Consider the following 7,455-nt stretch of genomic DNA (forward strand, 5'->3'; position numbering starts at 1 on the left):
GTGTTTACTTAAATGCTCTAATAACACCCTAAAAAAATTAACATCCTTGAATTTGAAGGTCAGTGGACTGTAAATAATGCAGTTACTGCTTTTTGGAATATCTCTACGGATTCCTTTTAGACTCTTGCTGTTTTGTTTCTTTTACTGTTTTGCTAATAATTTTAAAAATGCAAATGTTTACCATATAATGTCTTACTGCCTTGGCATTTTTATGGCATCCATCTTAGAATATTATAATTTGTAAGTTTATCTTGCAAATCGTCCTTTGCTGTACAGAGAATCTGACCCAGTCACCCATTCCCCTGGTCCAGCTGCCATTTTATTTTCTCTAGGATATTTCTCTTAGCAGAAATCTCTCGGTAGCTGCCTGCATGATGGGCAAATTGAAGTTGGAATTTTTAATGGTCTGTATTAATGGAACTGATTCTTAGAAATTAATTCCCTTCCTAAGAAAAGTGCCCTCTTCATTTCTGCTTTTGGCAAGGAGCCACTGGCATTTGTCCAACAGTTGATGAGAAATTATTATATAATTATATTGAAGTTTTTTCTCAATTCTTTCTGTGTTTGACATAAAGATAAAAAAGAAACGAGTGGAAAATGCATCAATAAAATAAAAGCATATTGCAATTAGATTCTGACCTTGGCTCTTCCCTCTCTCCATATTTCTCACAGGTTAACTATATTCTAAAGCACACCAAGCTCTTCGTGTTTGTGGCTGGAGTGACTGTGTGCCGCTTTGCCCTTAGATGCAGCGACGCTTTCATAACTTCTGAAGATGTCTGAACGGTCCAAGGTTCTAATGGTTTATGTTTTCTTATTGTTCATATGGATAAAAATATGGCTGCATTCCAGCTGCCAAGATACATTGGTGTGTCGTCTGTAAAAACTAGCTCTTCTGTTTAAATGAAGAGCAGATAAACAGCGTATAAACAATTAGTCTAATCTGTTCAGTGGCAGATTACAAAGCAATGATTGTGGTAGAATAATCTTTCAGATTTTTCATTCTGAGCTTAAAGAATGCAGAAATTCTTTAATTACGCTAAAGTGGCGATAACCTAATTACAGTAGTTTCCTTTGTTCCTCAAAGCATTCATGAGTTTACTTGTTTAAAATTTAAACGTGAATATAAACCTTGGAAGTAAACATTTTTTAAAAGATCAATTAATGATTTAATAATTTGAATTGTTCTCCAAAGATTAGTCCTGTCAATTGAAAATAAATGTAGACGTTTCTTCTCTATGGTCATCAAATTTTGACATGTATTCGTGCGCCTATTTGTAAAGGAGATTGGTGGCACATAATGGATAGCACTAGCCTTCACTTACAGCAATCAAACGTAAGGGCTCTACATCATCAACATGCCCTGTGTGCACGTGTGCACACACTCACAGATACATACCCACATACAACACACATACACACACATACAGACACAGATACACACCCACATACAACACACATACACACACATGACACAGATACACACCCACATACAACACATATACACACAGGACAGATACACACCCACATACAACACACCCACATACATGACACAGATACACACCCACATACAACACACATACACACACATACAGACACAGATACACACCCACATACAACACACATACACACACATGTTACAGATACACACCCACATAAAACACACACACTTACATGACACAGATACACACCCACATGCAACACGCATACACACACATACAAACACAGATACACACCCACATACAACACACATACACACACATACATGACACAGATACACACCCACACACAACACACATACACACATGACACAGATACACACCCACATACAACACACACATACATGACACAGATACACACCCACATACAACACACACGCACATACATGACACACACCCACATACAAGACACATACGTGCACATACATGACACAGACACACACCCACATACAACACAGATACACATCCACATACAACACACATACACACATACATGACACACATACATGCATGTACACACATATACACACAGACACATAAACACACACAGACTCTTCACAGCCTTTCTAAGTGACTCCCCCAATGTAAAATGACCTCCTTCCACACACCGTCTTCCTTCGTACTGTCTCTAGCTTGCCTTTGCTTTTCTCCATTGCCCAGGGTTGCCAAATGCATCCAATTTCATCTTTGTTTATGGGCTTGTCTGTCTCTCCACTCAAACAGTGCCCAGGAGGACAGAGTCTGTTTCTAAATTGTCCACTGCTGTATCCTCGGTACCTAGATCAATGCCTGGCTCGTGATAGGTGCTAAGGATGTGTTCAGTGAGTAAGTGACCGTTCCTATTTGGACTTAGGCTTGTGAAGGGGAAAAAACAGGCTGCTTTTCCTCTGCTCTCACCCCACAGTCAACACAGAAGACCTATGATTAAATGTGTGTGTTTTCCCCGCGTATACCAAGCAATCACTCTGTTCTGCAGCAGACGCCAGCTGGGAGTCCTCCAGTCCAGTCAGTGCTGATTCTACCACCTGGGATAACATCAGACTCCACAGAATGAGGCTCAGTCCTACAAGGCTGCCTCCACTTCTGGTGCCAATCGCAAGCCCCGGGTTGTTTTACCTGTCTTCTGACTGATCGGCTGTCAATCAGCGATCCGACGGCCTCCTCTTTGGGTTAATTAATTTGTGACAGCCACTCACAGAACTCAGGGAAACCCTTATGTTCACTAGTTTATTACATAGGATATTACAAAGAATACAGATGATGAGGTGCACAGGGCAGGGCATGGGAGAAGGGCATGCCGCCCTTCAGGAACCTTCATGTGTTCAGCTGTTTAGGAAAGTCTCTCAAACCCTGGTTTTCCTCTCCTCCCACACAACAGCAGCCAGCAACGCAGGAGACTTCCGTGACCTAATGTGGCAGGGTTGGTGTCCCCACACAGCAAGCAGTGGACACCAGCTGGGTGCCCTCTAATCTGGTTCTAACACTATCTACTTGGAGGTAACCTCAGATCCCACAGGTTGAGCCTCAGTCCCTGACTGTCCTGCCCTCAGATGCCTGTGGCACATCCAGGCTCTGAAACTTCTGACTGACTGGCTATAAACTGGTGATCCCAGGACCCCTCTTTGAGTTCAATTTGTTGAAGTCGTACACAGGACTCAGGGGAACATCGACTTGTGTTTACCGGTTTATTGTAAAGTGTATTCCAAGGATGCATCCATCGAGGATACAGACAAAGAGGTGCAGACTGAAATACTGGGAGGGCGCAGAGCTTCCACGCCCTCCCTGGGCATCACATCCAGGACCTCCCCCGGCTCAGGGAGCTGGGAGTTCTCTGAACTCTGTCCTCTTGGGTTTATATGGCAGCTTCATTATGTAGACATGAATGATTAAACCGCTGGCCACTGATGATCAACATAACCTCCAGCTTCTTTCCCTTCCTAGAGATTAGGAGATGGGATTGAAAGTCCTAACCCTCTAATTATGCCTTTATCTTTCTGGTGGCAAACCATGCCCTGAAGCTACCAGTAAACATTAGGAAACAAAAAGACAGCACTTAGAAGTTTCTAAGGATTAAAAGTCAGATGCCAGGAAAACTGGCAAAGACCAAATATATGTACTTCATAATATCATAGCTTCCTTCTCTGAATTTTTGTAAAACTTTAGCTTCACATGTGAAAATATGTAATTCAAAAGCTGAAACTTTAAGATATTTTGAGTCTTAAGGAAATGTGATTATGGGATCTGACTCATAAAACAGGCAGCTCTAATCTGTATCTGTCTGATTATAGATCAGCCTTCTTCCTTACCTACAGTGTTTTGAAAATGTTGCAAATGACTAAAGGGTGACAAAAAGACCCCTTCCCTCTTCACTACTGATCTTCGTTGTAGATTAGTGTCCTTCTTACCTTTCTCACACAAAGACTTTGGCTATCGCGTTGCCTAAAATAAAATGTTAAATGTGCACTTTTAAATTGGAAACAAAAGCTACCCATAAAGAGAAGAAAACAGGCCACTTGGAGAAAAAAGCAAACTGCACTAATTAACTTTTTGCAAGTAATAATCCAGTCTTGCATAGAAAATGTTACAATCCTACCAAAACTTCTTGGTTTTCTGCCTAATGAGAAATAAAAAATAAAATCTTAAGCCCCCCATGTGACTAAGACCCCCCTCTCAGCCAAGAGGACCCCAGAGAAACCTTAAAAAAAACTGATCTCTCGGCCATGATGGTGTAGGAGGTCAGATGCGCCTCATGACAGTCCCTCCTTTGCTAAGTGCAATTAGACTTTCTTTTCCTAAGATTTAAACAAAAACTAGCCCTCTTGAAAGACTTATTGACTGCTGATTTCAACCAACCAACCGCTTGACACTGCCCCTGGTTTGGTGGACAGCAGCTGATTAACATTTCTTCCTGATGAGAGACCAGCAGCCACAGAGTGGTTCTGGCCAGTTTAAAGAGGCTGCACACTGACGGCCGTCAGGTCCTCTGCTTCACCTTTTGTTGTATAGGATCTAATTATAATACACTTAAATGTTGTCTCCACCCCAAAGTAAACGTGGGATGCAGGTTACGTATATGTTAGTCTACTACACACGCCCATGCCTCCCCTTTGTAAATATTCAGAGCTCCTCTTGTAACCTGTAGAATATCTATACCTAGCCAACCTCTTCAACTTAAGTTTCTGTCTTATCCTTCCCTCCCTTGAAGTGCCTGCTTCCAGCTTCTGCCAGAGGCTACACTTCCCAGCCTACAGGATGCCCAGCCTACAGGCTGCAACCCTCTATGAGAAATAAAGCTCTCCTTTCCAAATTTATAAACCTCTTGATTCTTCAGCTGACACTAGATATAAAAGCAAAACAACATTTAACTTCAAAGCACTGACCCCATTTCTCTGGTGTCTTTGTCTTCTGGATGGCCATTTCCAGCTTTTCACCAGAATAAGCTTTTTAAACTGGATTCTGATCATTTCTGTCATTTCAGGTGACACACATAATTCATCACCTCCTTCATTCGCTGATTTACCACATCCTCCTGTGAGCTCCCTGAGAGCAGGTTCTGTGGTAGGTAAATTTGTGTTCCCTGTGGCACTCAACTCAGGAACTTGACACTGAAAGGTGCTTAAACATATTATCGAAGGAATGCACTCATCTATTCAAGTCCTCTTTCCTAAGAGCATTTCAGTAAAGTCTATTCTGTAAAAATGTACATCTGTGGACATGTAATTTGCTCGATTATAGCTAGGAGCCAGTGTCGTCGTTCAAGATTTGCTCTTATAGCACACATTCTCATAAAACCAAGTCTGGACATGATCAGCGTCTGTCCTTGGCCTAAGCGGAGAATGATTCTTTGCTAAAAGATGCCATAATTCGCTGGTCTTCTTAATCTTAAGCGGTTCGTGTTATAACTTATATTTGTCACTTTAAAAGAACTGTTTCTTTAGCAAAAACTAGGGCAAACGTACATCTATAAAGTCACAATGTCATTGCTATTATTTAGTATCCCCTTCAGAAAATGTTTTTTGCAATATTATTAAATTAAACTGAAATACACAGAAAATATAGAGAGCATTTTATTATCTTGGTATTCAAGGTTGTAAAGTGTGAGGATTTTTGTATCTTACATATATTTATTCTTTTCTCTCTCCTTTCAAGGTTTACACTTACATATTTAATTTACCATTCTAGATAACTTCTAAAATAGTACGGAGCAGGAGTAAGAGAGCTGTGGAAGAAAAACATCGTCAAACCGGAATTCCTTGACACCACCGGCTGAAGCAGTGTGGCAACGAGAATGACTAGAAAGTTAGCAAGGTATTTTATTTTTAAACTTTTGATGAGCATCAGAAAGAAATCAACTTGGACAATGAAAGTTTCTTTTTTCTTTGCCTAATTTTTACTTGGAAATATTTAGATACTATTGGCCAGATGTTGGGGAGAACTGTCTATAAAAAATCAGGTCATGTCTGTTTGCCTTTTTTATGCTGGATAAGTGAAAACTTAGAAAATTGAAAGCAATTATCTTTCAGACGCATTGGTTGTTTTTTGAATATTCTATTAAGTGACAGTTCATTTGCTGGGGGGTAGGGCCTGACAGGATTCGATGTAATGTAGTATAGCATATAAATTATTTAATCATAATCAGAAACCAGGAAATTAGATTTGCAACTTTCGGTGTAGAAAAGGCAGTGGCACCACTCAAGTCACAGGCACGGGGCTTTGGTTATCTGAACCCACATCTGACTCCTTCAGGTGTGGTTTCCCATTAAACCTAAAGGGGCAGTCAGGAGTCCTGGCCATGCAGAAATGAATCCATGGCAAAAGCCAGAAATTCTTAGGATAAAAATTTAATTTAATTTTAGTTTTAAAATTCACAAAATCAGAAATTTGAAACAGGTTTCTCCACTGCAGGTTTTCCTAGAAATTACAGCATGTTGTGTTATCTCCGAGAGAAAAGTTCCAAGTTTATTGACCATGCAGCCAACTTTAATTTTATTTTATTCAGAAAGTTGCTCCAGGGATTGATCCTGGGTAGAAACCACCCTAGCAAACGCCACCCTCAATTTTAGGGATTCTAACTCTATTGGAATGTAGGAGTCACCAGTACTTAGGTCAGACTTGTAGGTTATGGAGGGCTTCCGGGGTGTGACCCCAGGGGGTGCCTGAAGGTCTGGAGGGTGGGAGCTGGGATGGGTCAAGGCCTCTGACGAGCTGCTTGGGACCCACTCTCAGTCATTGTGAATGCACAGCCTGGCCCCTTAGGGAGCCAGAGTCCCAAAAACCAACAACAGCCAAGCATGGATGACGTGGGGGCTTCACACTGGGGTTGTGCATGAAGGAGAGCTCGTGGCAGGGGTGGGTGTGCCCCACCATAGAGGTGCTGCGTCTTCATCCAGAAAATGAGGCCAAGTCGCTGCAGGGTGGAGGTGTGGATAGGTAGGTAGGACCCCAGGGATCTACTCTCCAGTAGATCCAGGGGAAACAGTGCAGGTGTCCTTCCTTCCGGCCTCCACAGTGGGAGGCAGCAGAGCCCGCCTGCTGGAGATCAGGGCATCCACAGTCCAGCCCCCTGCAACTGCATCGAGGGCTCCCGGTGAGGAAGAGGAGGCTGGGCTCTAGAGGCTTCCAGGGCTCCCCTGCCACCCCCGCCCCGTCTCAATAGAGTCAACATGAAGGACGTTTCCTTTACCACTAGGATTCCTCATAGTGCCTTTTGCAGACAGACCCACTTCCCTCCCACCCCGCCCCTCCTCAGCCTAATCTGTTCTTCATTGCTGTAACTTTTGACATCTTAATAACGTTACATGTGGAATCATACAGGCTATAAGCTCCTGGGATTGGCTTTTTTACTTAGCATAGTTATCTGGAGATTGCATCCAGCCTGTTGCCTGTATCAGTAGGGTGTTCCCTTTCACTGGTGATTACTCTTCTGTGATGCGGATGCACCAGCACTTCCTTAAAC

The 7,455-nt window shown here is 42.3% G+C and overlaps 1 long non-coding RNA gene across 1 annotated transcript; it reads left to right on the forward strand.

Annotated features, from left to right (window-relative positions):
- Nucleotides 1–672: 672 nt before the first annotated feature.
- Nucleotides 673–5,807, forward strand: LOC118151508 (uncharacterized). The gene is made up of 3 exons (XR_004739861.3): nucleotides 673–793; nucleotides 4,978–5,057; nucleotides 5,682–5,807. It is a non-coding gene; the product is annotated as an uncharacterized LOC118151508 (long non-coding RNA).
- Nucleotides 5,808–7,455: the final 1,648 nt, after the last annotated feature.

Source organism: Callithrix jacchus, chromosome 1 (genome assembly GCF_049354715.1).
Source record: "Callithrix jacchus isolate 240 chromosome 1, calJac240_pri, whole genome shotgun sequence".
NCBI classification, from domain to species: Eukaryota; Metazoa; Chordata; class Mammalia; order Primates; family Cebidae; genus Callithrix; species Callithrix jacchus.